The sequence below is a fragment of the Hyperolius riggenbachi genome, chromosome 2 (genome assembly GCF_040937935.1).
Source record: "Hyperolius riggenbachi isolate aHypRig1 chromosome 2, aHypRig1.pri, whole genome shotgun sequence".
NCBI lineage: Eukaryota > Metazoa > Chordata > Amphibia > Anura > Hyperoliidae > Hyperolius > Hyperolius riggenbachi.
In genome coordinates, this window is record NC_090647.1 from 122,574,599 (window position 1) to 122,591,573 (window position 16,975).

A 16,975-nucleotide genomic window follows, 5' to 3' on the forward strand; every position below is an offset into this window, starting at 1 on the left:
CGTTCCCGCGTCCAGTGAAAAATGGCGCCGGTGAAATAATGGCGCCAGATTGCAGATGATAATGCTTTTAAAAACGATATTTGTCGTTTTAAAAAAAATGTATCATTTTCATTTTAGAGTTGTTTTCTTTCTTCTTTTAAAACGATATTTTTCGTTTTTAAAAACTAATTATTTTCTTGCTTCAGAGCTCATAGCTAGCAGGGGCATGTTTGCCCCTGCTAAAACGCCGCTATCCCACGGCTAAACGGGGTCCCTTACCCCCCAAATCCCCTCTGTACAGTGCCGGCTGCGCTTCCTGATTGAGGCGGGGCTAACCGCTGCAGCCCTGCCTCTCAGTGCTGTCTATCAGCGGCGCATCACCGCCTCTCCCCGCCCCTCTCAGGGAAGGAAGACTGAGAGGGGCGGGGAGAGGCGGAGATACGTGCTGATAGACGCGCGTGAGGCAGGGCTGCAGCGGTTAGCTCTGCCTCAATCAGGAAGTGCAGCCGGCGCTGTACAAAGGGGATTTGGGGGGTAAAGGACCCCGTTTAGCCGCGGGATAGCGGCGCTTTAGCAGGGACACACATGCCCCTGCTAACTATGAGCTCTGAAGCGAGATTTATTCTAAAATTATAAAAATATTATAAACCTAAAAGACAAATATCGTTCGGGAGCACTGAACATATAAACATAAACGATAAATATCGTTGTTGAAGTCTGCGCCATTTTTTAACACACAAAAACGATAAATAGCGAGCGATAGCGGTTCTCTATGGGGCGCCTTTTTTTAACGCCGGTACCTGGCGCCATTTTCCCTGTTTGTGCAGTGTGCAGTTGTTACTGAAATCCAAACAGAAAAGTGGACATAAAGATGGACAAAAAATGGTCAACATTGCAGATAAATACATGAATGCATTGAAAGTATGCAAGGAATTTGTAGAAAAAAATGCATGTGAAAATGAATGTCTTAGTGGAAAAGCCATAGAGGGTCTAGTGTCTATGGCTTTACCCTATGGCCAAATTCGGCCTGATTTGGCCCCATGGCCAAAAAAGAGACTAGTGTTCCTATTCAATAAACCTTTCTCATGAGCTTTCTAAGATGAGACGTTTTTGAACCGTGTCATTGAAATACCTTTTCAGCTCCCAGCCTACAAACGAGTATTCAAAATTGTCTAAAGTTAAAAAGTTTGATATCACTCTTCTTATCTATCTTTTTGCACTTTTTCACCTGCTAGATACTAAAAAAAAAATTGGTATGTACATAAGAAGAGAAGATGTCTCCTGCAGGGAAATTAGGAGAAAAGTTTACTGAATCTGGGTTCTGGACTCCATATTCTTTCAACTCCAAACTAGTCCAATCTTTGTTTACACCAGAATCTGGCATCCCAAACCTTGTTTACATTTGGGGATCCCATACCAAGTGACTTGGAATTTACAAAACGTCTTGTACTCATTTTGACTGGTATGTACCAACGTGTATTTTTCTCAGGGGTGACCAACACAGATGCCTATTAACAAACAAGACCGAATGAGGTAAAGTGAATTAACTGGTTCCATCCATCTGAATATGCTGGCATGAATATCCCCCTTGAGTACTAGAATTGGACAGCCCTTAGATTAGGTCATAGAAATGTTCTGCTTGACGATATAAGAATCTCTTACCACTGAGATCCTTCTTAGGATGTCTAAACTGAAGCGAGAATGAATCTGGATTTCACTCAAGACCAACATGGTGAAGAAGTTATCAGTATTAATGATGAGATAGAAGTGTAGAAATTCTGTTTTCTTTGGGAATTTGCAGTTTAGCACCAGCAGAATGATTGAGGTTCTGTCTAGCACACTGCAAAGGGAAGTGAACAACTCAGTAGCACTTATAACTATAAAGGCCTAGTTGAAACACACTTTTTATATTTTATAGAAGTATAAAATATGCATTTGAAATGATAATGTAGCAAAGAATCTGGAAGTGACCATCAGCAACAGTTTGGACCTGTTAGTTCCTATTATTGCAATACAAATGTAACTGTTTTTGCAATATAATTTTGAGTGTAGCCTGCAGGGACTTAAAATTAAGGCACGCTGTTGTAATAGCGTGAGTAGCAGGATGTTACTCGCACTATTTACGTTAGTGAATACATCCCATGGTGCTCTCCAGCTTTAACCACTTCAGGATGAGAGCAATTTTCACATATCAGCGCTGCTTCCATTAATTCGTGAATAACTTTATTACTATTTATCACACCTAAATGGTCTATATATTGTTTTTTTTCAGGACATGCATTTTAAAAGGAATTTAAGGTAAAAAAAATAGAAAAAACACAATATTTACATTCATTTTAGCTTTACAGTGCTAACTATAAGTTAAACCCACACATTATATTTGCTTATCCATCCTGGTTATTACAACATTTACATTATGTTCCTAGCACAATGTATGGTGACAATATTGCATTTGGTAATAGAGGTGTGTTTTTCTGTTTTGTGTTTATTGATTTCTCTTTGTACACTATTGATGAAAAAATAATCGTAATATATACCCTCATGGCATACATATTTAAAAAGCCACGTTACTAAAGCAACAATCAGGAATCAACCAATTTTACCATTATTCCATGACCAGGACAAGTATATATAAAATAATTGTGTGTGAGAGAGAGAGAGAGAGTGTGTGTGTGTGTGTGTGTGTGTGTGTGTGTGTGTGTGTGTGTGTGTGTGTGTGTGTGTGTGTGTGTGTGTGTCTCTGGGTGTGTGTGCGTGTGTGTGTGTCTGTGTGTGTGTGTGTGTGTGTGTGTGTCTAGGTGTGTGTGTGTGTGTGTCTCTGGGTGTGTGTGTGCGTGTGTGTGTGTGTGTGTGTGTGTGTGTCTGGGTGTGTCTGGGTGTGTGTGTGTGTGTGTGTGTGTGCGTGTGTGTGTGTTACAACAAGAGGAAAACAATTGTCTATGCAGCATTCCAAAATATAACAGTAAGTGAGTAAAGAGTGAGTAAAATAAAAGGTACAATTTCTCTCCACTGCCTCTCTGGGCTGTGGGAAGCCCTACTCGATGTGTTCCATATGTAGAATCCAAGGGGAAAGAGAAGTACAATGTGCATAAAAAGAAGGCAAGGACAATCACAGTATTGTAGTTTATTTGTACTAGCACCTTGGTCATATCGTTTCTCACACCAGTTTGGTCCGAACCCCATGTGACCAAGCATCTCCATGACACAAAACAAAACTAAAACAACTTGTGCCCCTGCGCCCATCTCCTTTGAAATGGCCATTAGAAGTTTTTTGTGTTAATGTAAATAAGTCACTCACTTCAATATGGATGGTGCCTGTCCTTGCCTTCTTTGGATATAAAACACATAAAATACTGCAGCTGACTGGCAAATACAGCCTGATTGCTTCTTCAGGACACTATCAACACATTTAGGTAATCCATAAAGTTGCGATCAGGCGGCTTGTGGAAATTAACGTTCCTCCAAAAAGCTTCATATAAAAGTAATTATCATTAAGATACCCTAAGCCCCCCCCCCCCCCGGTGGTGCCTAACTCTAAAACCCTCTTCATGACGCATAACTCTAAAACCTCCTTCCTGACGCCTAACCTTAAAACCCTCAATACGAATTTCAAAACAATAAAATTAAATGTAAAATAAAATAACAAATTTTAAAACAATATTTTTTAAAACACTTATTCTGAAAACAAACAAAAAAATCGCTTGAACGAGCCGGGTGCCAGCTATTTACAGTATTGGGCGCCCAAATTTCATCTTTTGGCGCCCAATAGTCAATATTTTACATTATCGCCTATGGAGCGCACAAATAGTGCAATAGCCACAGGCACACAAATTTCCTAATTCCGTAAGTCAGGTTGAGGAAAGATTTTACAATGGGCAAACACTGACTAACTAATTTATAAATGAATGATGCAAAAAAAAAAAAAACATACAATTTACGAATTATGCTATTTACACAACAGTTCCTCTTTAAAAGGTTCATTCCTCTCTCCAATTGGGTGGTCCACCCTATAAGTGTTGTATCATTTTCTTGGCCACTCCCAAGAGTTAATTAACATATATACATCACTGATCAGGATATTCTTTGTGGACTTACTTCTGTGGCTTCAAAGTGTTGAAACACAGAAGTGGACTGTTTCAAGCGAATGATACAATTTATAAAAGGGAACCTGTGGAATTATTATTATTATTATTATTTATTATTATTATTTATTGTATTTATAAAGCGCCAACATATTACGCAGCGCTGGACAATAAATATATACAATGATACAAGGATGACATACATAGGGTTATACACATAGAACAAAGTTATACATACAAATTGTACAAAATACATGATCATGCAATATGGGCTGGTTAGGTAGGCCCAGTAATACAAGTACAGGCTGTCATAGGACAGGAGCACATGATCCTGTAGATTACACTAGGGAGTGGAGGACCCTGCCAGAGGCTTACAATCTAAAGGGAGGGGTGGAAACACTAGGTGGGGCTGTTAAATATTCCTTAGAGAGTTACTGTGTGGTAGGAGGTGGGTAGGCCATCATAAAGAGGTGGGTTTTGAGGGCTTGCTTGAATGTGTTGAAAGAGGGAGCAAGTCTGATGGGTGGTGGAAGGGCATTCCAGAGGGTGGGGGCAGCTCTTGAGAAATCCTGCAGGCGGGCATGGGAGTGTGAAATGCGCGGGGTGGTGAGGCGAAGGTCGTTGGAGGAACGGAGGGGGCGACCTGGTGTATACTTGTGAACAAGCTGTGAGATGTAGGTAGGGCATGTTTTGTGCACAGATTTATACGCCAGGCATAGAATCTTGAAACTTATCCTGAGACGGATAGGGAGCCAGTGCAGGGATTCACAAAGGGGAGATGTGGATGCAGAGCGGTGCGAAGAATGGATGAGTCTTGCAGCCGCGTTCATCACTGATTGAAGGGGGGCAGTGCGTTTCAGGGGGAGGCCAGAAAGGAGTGAGTTACAGTAATCAAGGCGGGAGATGATGAGGGCATGGATGAGCAGTTTGGTCGTGTCCGGGGTTAAGAATGGGCGGATCTTGGAGATATTACGGAGGTGGAAATTGCAGGCTCTTGTGATGTTTTGGATGTGTGGGATGAAGGAGAGGTCAGAGTCCAAGGTGACACCCAGGCAGCGGGCCTGGGAGGTAGGGAGAATGGTTGTGTTGTCGATTGTGAGGTGGAAACCTGGGATGGGTGCAGCAGCATGGGGTGGAAGGATCAAGAGCTCAGTTTTGTCTAGGTTAAGCTTTAGGAACCTAGCTGACATCCAGGAGGAAATTGCTGAGAGACACGAGGAGACCTTGTTTATGGTGGTGGCTGAGAGATCGGGGGTATGGAGGTAAATCTGAGTGTCATCTGCATAAAGGTGGTAATTGAAGCCCAGGGAGGAGATAAGCTTGCCAATTGAGGAAGTGTATATGGAGAAAAGAAGGGGGCCTAGGACAGAGCCCTGGGGGACCCCAACTGAAAGGGGGGCAGGAGTTGAGGAGGAGCCATTGAAGGAAGTGGTGAAGGAGCGATTGGATAGGTAGGAGGAGATCCAGGCCAAGGCAAGCCCATGGATGCCCATGGACTGTAGTGATTGGAGGAGGAGGGAGTGGTCAACAGTGTCAAATGCTGCAGAGAGGTCAAGGAGGAGCAGGATGGAATAACTGCCTTTGGCCTTGGCAAGGGTAAGGTCGTTGACCACCTTGGCGAGGGCTGTTTCAGTTGAGTGCGCAGGTCGGAATCCAGACTGTAGGGGGTCAAGTAGGGCATTGGTGTTGATGTATTGGGTAATGCGCTGGTGGACTAGGCGTTCGAGGAGTTTAGAAGCATAGGGAAGGAGGGAGATTGGGCGGTAGTTTGAGGGTAGGGATGGGTCGAGTGAGGGTTTTTTCAGCAGGGGAAGCACAGTGGCCTGTTTGAATGCTTTGGGGAAGATGCCTGTGGAAAGGGAGAGATTGAACAAGGAGGTGAGGACTGGGGCCAGGTCAGAGAAGTGGGGACGAAGAGTATTCGCGGGTACCGGATCACAGGGAGAGGATGTGGGGGGGGAAGCCACTAGCAGCAGGCTGACTTCATCAATGGTGGCAGGAGCAAAAGAGGCGAGGGGTGGATGAGACAAGGGAGCCGCTGGGAGGGAAGGCAAGGGGACAACCTGAGACGCATTGGTAAGGGAGGGATGGAGGAGGGAAATTTCATTGCGTATTGTTGCAATTTTAGTGGTGAAGTGGTTGGCAAGGTCATTGGCTGAGAGGGAGGAGCTGGGAGGGGGAGGAGTGGGGTTGAGGAGGGAATTGAAGGTAGCAAAAAGCTGTCGAGGGTTGGAAGCTTGGGTTACAATCAGTGCTGCAAAGTACCTTTGTTTAGCCTCGGAGAGGGCAGTGTGGAAGAGTAACAGTTTGGCCTTGTAATCTAGGAAGTCAGCATTGAGATGTGATTTCCTCCATTTCCGTTCGGCTGCTCGAGTTTCTTTCCTGAGGTTACGTGTGTGGGTGTTGTGCCAGGGTTGGGGGTTGGGGGGCTTGATAGGGCGGAAGATTGAGGGGGCAGCTTGATCTAAAGCAGATGAGAGGGCAAGGTTATATTGTGCAGCCGCTTCATTGGGGCATGTTAGGGTGGGTAGGTGGGAGGAGAGGGAGAGAAGGGGACTTGCTAGGACATTTGGGCTGAGATTACGTAGGTCTCTCTGCCATCGACCAGGCTGAGGGGTGGGGAGAGAAGTTGTTGGTGGGGAGATAGTGAATGTGAGGAGGTGATGGTCAGAGATAGGGAAAGGTGCGATGTCCAGGTTGCTGAGGGAGGTGGACTTTGAGAATATGAGGTCAAGAGTATGACCAGCGCGGTGGGTGGTGGAATTTGTGTGCTGAGAGAGACCAAGGGATTTGGTGAGGGAGAGTAGCTGCTTGGCAGCAGTGGAGATAGGCTCATCGATAGGTAAGTTGAAATCCCCGAGTATGATGGTGGGGAGGTCAGATGACAGGATGTGGGGGAGCCAGGAGGCCAGGTTGTCCAGGAAGAGTGAAGTTGGAGCAGATGGGGGGTGATATAGGACCGCAATGATGGCTGGGAGAGGTTGGTACAGGCGGATTACATGGGCCTCGAAGGATGAGAAGTGCAGGGAAGGGGGCGGTGATAGGACCCGGAAGGTGCAGGGTGCGGAGAGAAGCAGACCCACTCCTCCTCCAGACCTGTAAATCACTAAACAAAGTGATAGTTTGAGTATTTTTGTATTGCCTGGAAATGACACAGTATACTCTACATTTTCCTCTTTGCTGGAAATTGTATAATCATTGTGAAAAGGATGGGTAGGAGTTTTCAAATTTATAAAAGTGTAGAGTCTGGGCATGTCAGTGCCGAGCAGGAGCATCACTCCAGAGTGCACAGGCAATAAATGAGGTGTAGTTTTCTTTTTACAAGAACTCTGCACTGTAAATAGCATTTATACTGCAAGTCTGGTTCTTCTTTTTCCTGAGAAGCTTGAACAACAGACATATCCCATTTCAAAGGTGTAAACCTATAAAATATATTTAAAAAAACAGAGCATAGATCTCCTTACAAGAACTAAACAGCTTACAGTAAATCGTTTAACGTGCAGATGAGCAATGATTGGGACTGGTAATATTTATATCCCAAGTGTGTGTTATATAGCGCAGGAGACCTATTTAAAAATAGTTACACTGGGTTTAGATCCTATAAAGGCAGGTGATCTCAGTTCAGGCATTTCACATTTCAGTACTGAATGGGATAACTTGTTTGAAGCGTAAGGTTATATTCACCTTAAAGGACAACAGAAGCAAGAGGGATATGGAGGCTGCCATATTTATTTCCTTTTTACACTGTAAACCTAGCAATAGTATTATCATTCCGGAATACAGTACTAACAAGTTCATATTTTAAAAACATTGATCCAATAAATGATATCCAACCTATACAACACAATAAACATTCAACAATCCCAAATCATCCAAAATTGTGTAAACACCTTGTTTCATGGATCTACACCTGCTTCTTCAGAGGTAAGGTTGCTAGGTGAATAATTAATAGCAAAAAGCCCTATAGGCCCAAAATGCAAGTCAGGAGCATCATCGTTGCAAATATCAATAAACATGTACAGCACCGTTTAATCCAAAACAAGAAAAAGAAACTCCACAGCCTTAGACTCAAAGCTGAAAACATCATTCTAGATAACAATACAAGTGTACCCCATTCAGAGCCTAAAACTGCCAATGTTTTACCTGTGGTTAACTTGTCCAGCTATAACCCAAGCAAGACTGAATTAGCTGTTCTATCTAAAGGACTCACTTTTTGCCCCACCAAAAGATTTGATGAAATAAAATTTTGTAGTGACATGGAAGAATTTTTTCGGAGGATAAGGCTAAAGGAATTTTTTCACAACAGACCTAATTATTCATCATTTGAAGATACTGAACCTGCAAATAGCAAAACCAAAAAGAGCAGTACCTGGACACCAAAATCAGGGCGGAACAAGAAATTAGAAGAGTATATTGACAACTTCAGAAAAATAATCAAATTAGAGATACTGGACAAACAAAAACAGACACATTACAACCTCAATACTCAAGAAAGGAAAGCAATACTGGGCCTTAAAAGCAATGAGAACATAGTAATTAAACCAGCCGACAAAGGAGGTGCTGTAGTGATTTTGGATAAATCCAGCTATATTAAAGAATCAAACAGACAGCTCTCCAACAACACCTACTACAAAAGACTAGAAACAAACCCAACGCTGCAATACTCAAGGGAATTGAAAAATATGCTTAATGATCTTTCCTCAAAATCATCTACTATACTTACATTAATACCAGCTAATCCTAAAATAGGCACCTTCTACATATTACCAAAAATACACAAAAAAGGAAATCCAGGTCATCCTATCATCTCTGGTTTGGGGACACTAACAGAAAAGATATGTGTTTGGGTAGAAAACATTGCACAAATATTAAAAAAGGTTGCAAGAAACATCCATTGTCAGAACATTATAAGCTGAAACATGGTTGTTCCTTTAAAGGAACTAAGTTTTGTGCATTGGAGCAGGTTAAAAAACCATGGAGAGGAGGAGACTACTTGCTGGAAATGTCTCGTAAAGAAACAATGTGGATCTTTAACCTTAATTCTCTTATTCCACACGGTCTCAATAAGGATCTAGAACTATATGCATTTGAGCAAAACTGATAATATCCTATGGGATATAAATAGCCAGTTCCAGATTCCCCTAGCAGCCAAGCTTTGAAAAAGGGGGGCGTTCCCTCCGAAACGTCAGCGGAGGCTGTTCTTGTGACGTCACACCAGTGGGGAACTGGATGAGCTGGAGCCGCGCGGCTGTTTCTATCAAGTCTGAACACGGAAGTCCGGCCAGCTGCTTGCCGCTGCCACCCCAGGACTAACATCAACCACAGGGGAGCCGGGCACGCTTGCCCGACGTGACACCTCCGTCTAGTCTCTCCTACTGTGTCACCGGCCGGGGCAAGTAGGGTTGAGCGGCTCCCACGAAGATTCAGTTTTAAGCACTACAAACAAATGCAAGTCACCGCAAGACGGGTGAGACTGTTTCAGTTTTCACGTCTATACTGCTGAATAGAAGGAACGTTATGCTATTCCACTCTAGGATGTGTTAAACCTAAATCCTATTTTTCACGGAAGAAGTACCATTATCTTATGTCAGAAGCTCCCCGATACTTGAACCAGACCAGACCCCTAAGGGGTTCATCTGACAAAGTCATCATCTGGGATTCCCCCAGTTTCAGTTTCAGATGTTTCATCTGTCCAAGCTCATCAAGTAATATTGTTGTTCACAGTATATGTACATATACTATTTTAACTGGTTCATATACCGATCTGTGCTATTAGCATTTTATTTAGAAGCTTGTTAAAGGTTTTCAGCCTCAAGCTGTTTTTATCTAATAAATGTATTTAGCTTGTTTACCTTGAATTCCTAAACAGTAGCGCTGCCTGTGATTTTTTACTTGAAAACATTCTTAAACCCATGGTAAGGAATACAGCCAGCTACATCCAGGACACCTCTGACCTTCTTAACAAATTGACTGCCATTGGTCCGATCCTAGAGCGTTCTATCCTGGCTACAATGGAAAGTTGAATCCCTTTATACCAACATTCCACACGAGGACAGTATTGCAGCTTGCCAACATTTCCTTCAGCTTAATGATTTACCAACAGAGCCCACACTACAACTTATCAGGTATATACTAATGTCAGAATTCTAGCGGTTTATTTATGCAGGAAAAGCTGTCATATGTGTATGTTTTAAGTTTGAATGTTCTATGCAAACTTTTATTGTGAACTGTAAAGTTAGAGTACTTTTTAAAATATTCCTCTGAGACATCTCAGCATATTCCAGGCTGTGATAGTTATAAGATTATTTCAGTTACAGAAACTAAAACATTCTTGTTATGCTAGAAGCATCTTTGAAATGTCACGGTTGTAGATACTGTGTGAAGACTGGAAAGAAACTGTAATGATCGCTGCTGCAGCAGCTATTGCTGGAAGCAGTAGTGCTGCAGCTCAGGCAGTTCTGATCTATTTCCATGCAAGCTGCATAGCTTTGTCTGTCTTTCCCTGCTGTCAGCTTGTGACTGATTATCATTCACCTGTGTGGGAATCTGCATGTCTGCTCCCATTGGATGACCTCAGTATAAAGATCTGCTTCCTGCAGGGTTTCCTTGGGTTTTTCATAGCTTCAGCTTAAGCCTGCCTTGCTGTCGCTTTAGCCCCCGATCGTGTTTCTTGTTATAAAGATACTTTGCTGGTCTTTGCATCATATATTGGGTTCATTGCCAATATATATGCATACCAGCACGTTTATTATTTTCCTTGTATTTGTGTTACGTTGATACATCAGTGTCGCTGATGTATACGTACACGAACTGTTTATATCCTGTGTGCAGTTAGTCAGCTTTCCAGCACGTTTTGGTAGGTTGCGCGTACCGTGACCACCCGTGCTGAGGTAGTTACCCTGCTCCTGTTACTGTTTGTGGATTGCGTTCATCTCTGCGAAGAGATAACGAATCCTTCTGAATCCTGTTCTGTTACCGTTTGTGGATTGCGTTCATCTCTGCGAAGAGATAACGAATCCTTCTGAATCCTGTTCTGTTACTGTTTGTGGATTGCGTTCATCTCTGCGAAGAGATAACGAATCCTTCTGAATCCTGTTCTGTTACCGTTTGTGGATTGCGTTCATCTCTGCGAAGAGATAGCGAATCCTTCTGAGTCCTGTTCCCTGTGTTACTCCATTCCTAGTCAGCGTTCCTGCTTATGTCATATATCGGTTCATTGCCGATATATACATATGTTAGTCAGACGTTACAAATAGTTTCATTGATAGCTGTAATTGTAATACGCTAGGAAAACATACTTATTGTATATTTATCTGTGTTACGTTCATCTATCTTAATCCTGCTATTTTCTGACTGTCCTGTCCTGTCTTTGTGAAGCACGCCATCGCCGCATCGCATTGGCTGCCTCATTCCAGTCTGTCTGGTTTTGGACGCTTGCTGTCGCTAAGTAGCCGCTAGCTAGCAAGCGTTCATTCTGTCTACCTGTCCTGATCTCCTCAGTTCTGGTTTGTGCGCTCAGCGCTACTTTGCGCTGAGACGTTATAACGAAAGCATTGTTTGTGGCTGTCAGATCTGCACCGGCTCTGTGCGCCACAATCTCCTATTGGAGTCAGTCCTCCCCTCCACTATACTAGGGATAGCCTGTTTCCTGGTGCTAGTGTGTGTACCTCCTCCACGCCAGCTCATGCGTTGCATGCTGACTGTGGAGAATACACCACCAAGCCTCACAGAAACAAGTTTAAAATTCACATTACTGCAGCAATCATATATATACATTTTCTAAATTATTACACATAAATATTAATAATCAATACAGTCCTTCTAAAGAAAGTAATACGATAATTATTGTTAAACCCTATATAATATAATTTAATACTTTGAAATACATTTAAATGATGGATTCTGCAGTGAAAAATTCAAAACACATTAGAAACGTTCCACATGAATGTTTGGGTTAGGAGGTGTCATCAAAAATTCTGGAATGTCAATACGTTTTTCCTATTGTCCCGTATTCAGGACAATTATGCCACCTGGCGGTTTCATAGTCTTATAATTAATATTATCAATACAGCTTGATATTTACATGATGAAATACTGACATCTGCCGGTTGAAAATATTATATTTATATCTTCTTAAGAAAGGCAAATATATAGAACATGATTTTATATTATTAAATTTTAATGTGCCATTATATCTTACATGATTAATTGTTTTAAGAAGCTTTATATTTAAATAAGTATATTAGAAGCCCTGTATGTTTCAATAAGCTTTAAATTGCTGAAGACTCTCACAGGTCTGGTTACAGTGTCAACCTGACCAATCTTAATTCTGGGAAAGGAAAGACACATTCCAAACTAATTAGCAGAAGGACACATTATCAGAAATGCTGTTTGGAAGTGCAATGTCTGGGTCAAAAAAGTCAACCAGCAGACAAGATGACTGGTGACGTCCATTTTTATTTAAATGCATCAGAAATTACCTAATCAGAATTTATAAACAATATTATTATGATTTAGGTATTCAAAACATGATAAAGCATTGACGCATGGAAATTTCAGCCATTCAGAACCTGGGAATTAGGGAAAGTTCAGATTAGGCAGCCATATTGCATCCAATCCCTATAAAAGTAGGAGCTGAAAGCTCATAGTTTGCACAAGCCTACCAATGTCCTGTGAAGACACACGAGGCAGAAGCTACCTTCCCACAAGTGGTTCTAGATGCTGAAGAGATGACAGAGAAGGGGTAATATGCTTAATATTCTGGTGATCTACCTTATTATTTTTTCGGCATTAAGTTCTGTTAAGATGTTAGCAAGAAATTTTTTTAGTAATTATTTTTTATGCTATTTCTTTAAGAAGATTACTACAAATTTTACACTGCTACTAGATAGACAGCCATTGATACAGATGAAACTACTTTTGATCTTACTCTACATAACACAACTGTTATATTCTTTTTTGAATGTATTAGAAGATTGATAATTGCTTGGCTCTAAAGCCTTGATGAGGTGGAATACTGTTAGAAGGAAACACTACTTGGAACTTTTCGTATTTTGTATATATGCTGTATGATAAGCAAATACAATTTTTTATATAAAATCCTATACTGAGTGCTCTGATTTATTTCAAGGTATACCGTCAATCTATAATTACTGTAATAGAGGGTTCAGACCCCGCTATGGTGGATTTATATGATAGCAACGCTTTAAAGGCTGGTCCTTTACCGAGTTAGCAATCATGAAAAAGGCAAGAAACGCTTAGGTTTTTTGACACTAACTCACAACTATTTTTCATTTGGGAATTAAATATATCTACAGACAGTAGATGGGCAGTGCTATGGGAAGTAGGATGTCACCCCAGTATGCAAATTTATTTATGGCCAGGTTAGAGGATAACTTCCTTTCAACTTGTGAAATTAAACCATGGGCTTACTTTTGATTTATAGACAATATCCTATTAATCTGGACAGCACCGCAGGAAGAATTAATTAGATTCCACAAAAACTTCTCAGAGTACCACAAGAACATCAAGTTAACGCTCAGATTTTGAACATCCCATGTCAGTTTCCTTGATACCACAATTTATATACAAGATAGAATTTTACAAACATCCATATACCGTAAACCAACTGACCGGCATATTTACCTGAAATGGAAGAGTTTCCACCTGGAACACACCAAAAAATCTATTGTTTATAGCCAGGCTCTGAGGTATAACCGAATATGTTCTAATTCAGAGGACAGAGACAGACAACATATGTCACTACGTAATATATTCATAGATCAGGGATGTCATCCACAAATCGTTGATGATCAAATACACAGAGCAACTTTAAAATCAAGAGAGGAACTGTTGAAGTACACCCAAAAGACTGAAAACAACAGAATCCCAATTGTGGTAACCTACAACCCAAAATTAAAGACACCGAGGAAGATATGGAACTTGTTCTTAAGGGTTACTTCAAAAATGAACAATCAAGAAAAAATTTCTGAGTACAAATTTATGAAAATGTTCAAGACATTAACAGAAGGTTTAAATTGTGGAACAGGATTCATGACTCCTTATGTAACATGATTGATTTGGCTTCGTGATCTTCAGAAACCTGCTGGATTTCATGTATGGTTGCACTAACTCACTGGCTCCAGCCTGCTGGTCACCTGACACCTAACAGATAAACAGTAACCAGCACAACTGTCATCTTCGTGTTTATTATTTACCTGCATCAGTGTTTCACTTCAGCTAACATCTGGAAATATGCCTGAAGAAGGGCACTAGATCCCAGAAAGCTTGCATCATTTAACTCTATCAGTTAGCCATTAAAAGGTACTGTTTTTTACAAAACGTTTTTTTCTACCTATATAATTTGTTTGGCTAACACGGTACAGAAACTTTTTTGCTACTTATAAATATGTATGGTTTTCTAAAGTAAAAATGTTGTGCTTAAAGGGAATCTTAAGGGAAGTGTGGAAACTCAATTCGGTTTAACACATCTCTATGTAGAGGGAAGGCTCTGGATATCATAGAGCCCTCCCGATCCTCTGTCCATCCCATTGTTCCTGTGCTGTCCCAGGTTGAAGTTATACAACTTCCTAGGTCGAATAACTATTCAGCACTCCTCAGGTAGCCTTCAGAACACTTGTTACTAGTTCCAAAGATGAGCGCATCCGAACTGCACATATCCGGGTTCACGATACAGATGCACTTGTCTTCAGAATTATTCGTGGGCGACTGGGCGTGAGTAGTTTTACTTGTGGGCGTGAGTAGTTTTTAAGGCTGCCCGAGGAGTGCCGAAGACCAAGGACTGGAAAGGATATATGGTATCTGTGACCCGAGCCAAAAAACATTCAACAGCAGGCCTATTATGAACCTACCATTATCTGGACAGTCCGGAGAATGACAACTTGGGTGCTACCGTTAGCTATGCAGGATTGGGGCAGTCAAAATCACCTACCTATTATCTGGCAATATGAAACTGACCCTGTCAATCCATGCAGCTATTCTTCTGCATCTTTAAAAAATGTGACTATTTGCCGACTCCCATACCTGGCACAGCTCTGCTAGTACGCACCCTAAAGAAAACTAGCCAACTGTTCACTTCCTATTCATTTAAATGGCAACTAATATGCTGATACAGACTATGGATGCTGTACTTGTGGGAATTTTTATATGGCCACTTCTGGATGGTCACTTGCAGATTTATGTAAAAGCCCCAGCCATGGCATGCATTATACCTGAGAAGTAGAACATATTCTGCATGGCATGAGAAAGCCACTTCACAAGGTTATGGGTGCCGTGCATAGCTTTGCCGTTCAGCTTTATCTGAGAAAGGCTTTTTAGATTTTAGGTTCATTGTTGATGCTTTATTTCCCATAAAGACTAACTGAGAAAACAAACAGTTACATTTGGTTGCCTCCTACTAAGTGAATCCAAGTTGGCAGTGGCAGTAGACCACCTCCACTCGGGTGAGGGATCAACATGAGACAAGTATTATTCTGTCTTGTTCTGTTTTTCACAAACAGGAAAACTGCAATACACTTGGCAGAGCATTTGGAAGAGAAAAATAAACCTGGTCCAAGAAGAACAATACTCCCATGGCATCAAAGCCTCCAGCTAACTACACAAGAGCTACATATCAGACCCAACTGCATAATTCCTTCACTTTTCCCACATACGGCAATCTGACTCTGAAAAAGGACACAAAGACAGCTGCTGATGGTCAAGAAATTGCGTCTGTCAGTTCACAGGTCACGCCTGTGGGACCTGAAACCAATGTTCTCTCCCCGTTGTGCGCACATAATTATCAGCTCTGGCACTCTACATACAAATTCTAATGCCATATGATTCAATGCACTGCCTCATTTCAAAACAAAAAAAAAAATCCTCAGAGGTTTCTCTTGCCAGCTAATAACTCTTTGGACAGATCTCCACCAGCATTCTTCTTGCCTTTCCATATGGTAAAGGAACACCTTATGCCAGGACTCCTCAGCCAGATTTAACACTGAAGTCATGTCGCAGATATTTCACACACAAGTTGCATCATCCTGAAAGGGATTAGGATGAACGTCTGCAGTCTGACGCAGTCATAACATGCAATGGAAGGAAAAGCTAACCTAAAATTTCCTGCTCGTTCCACTGTTGCGTCAGCTGGGACATGTGGCATCTGCAGACATACACTACCCAGCAAATCATATATCTTTGTTGAAAACAAATAGTGGGGAGGATGGATACACAAGACATTCAAAACTCTGTACAATCAGGACATCTAGCCATGCTGTGCAAATACATACATAGCTAATGTGTGGCTTAGAGTAAATATTCTTTTTAAAGGACCACGCCTGTGAAAAAAAGTAAGTAGTAAAAATCTGAAAGGAACTGAAAGGATTTGAACTAGAATTCTCAGGGATTTATTTTGTTTTCAAAAGCATTTATTGAATGGCAGTTGCTAAGTCTTCCTGACAAAATAGTGTGTGAGCGAGTAGGGAGGCTGGCTGGTATCTTACTATTTTGGCAGTTAAACTGGCATTCAGGAAATGTTTTTGAAAACAAAGAAAACCGTGAGAATCCCCTCATGAGGAGGTGGACTAGTCCAAAACCTGTCAATTTTGTCAGATTTTAACTGCTTTTTTTTTTTTGCTGAAGTAGTCCTTTAACCTCTTGCCGACTGCCTAACGCTGTTGTTCCTCTGAGGCGCCATATGGCATCATCTCGCGAGAAGCTAGATTCAATGGGCGCTTGCACAAGCGCGATCTCCCATCACTGTGCATGGGGGACCTTAGCGATCAGTCTGCCAGCCAGCGATTGGAGCTGGCAGGCTGTTTATTTAGGTAATTTAGGTAATTATTTATATAAATATTTTTATGGCACTGACATCTAACGTGTAAGTGTTGCACAGAGTAAAGGCTTCTCACTTAATT

General features: G+C 41.6%; 2 long non-coding RNA genes across 3 annotated transcripts in view; one reads left to right on the plus strand and one right to left on the minus strand.

The window, feature by feature from the left end:
• Positions 1 to 16,975, minus strand: part of LOC137544053 (uncharacterized) — a 313,753-nt gene that overhangs the window by 49,101 nt on the left and 247,677 nt on the right. The gene's annotated exons all lie outside the window — the stretch shown is intronic.
• The window catches only part of LOC137544052 (uncharacterized), a 69,224-nt gene continuing 66,511 nt past the window's right edge, over positions 14,263 to 16,975 (plus strand). For both annotated transcript variants that reach the window (XR_011025708.1, XR_011025707.1), the window contains exon 1: positions 14,263 to 14,384. This is a non-coding gene — a long non-coding RNA (uncharacterized lncRNA). The remainder of the gene's footprint in view (positions 14,385 to 16,975) is intronic.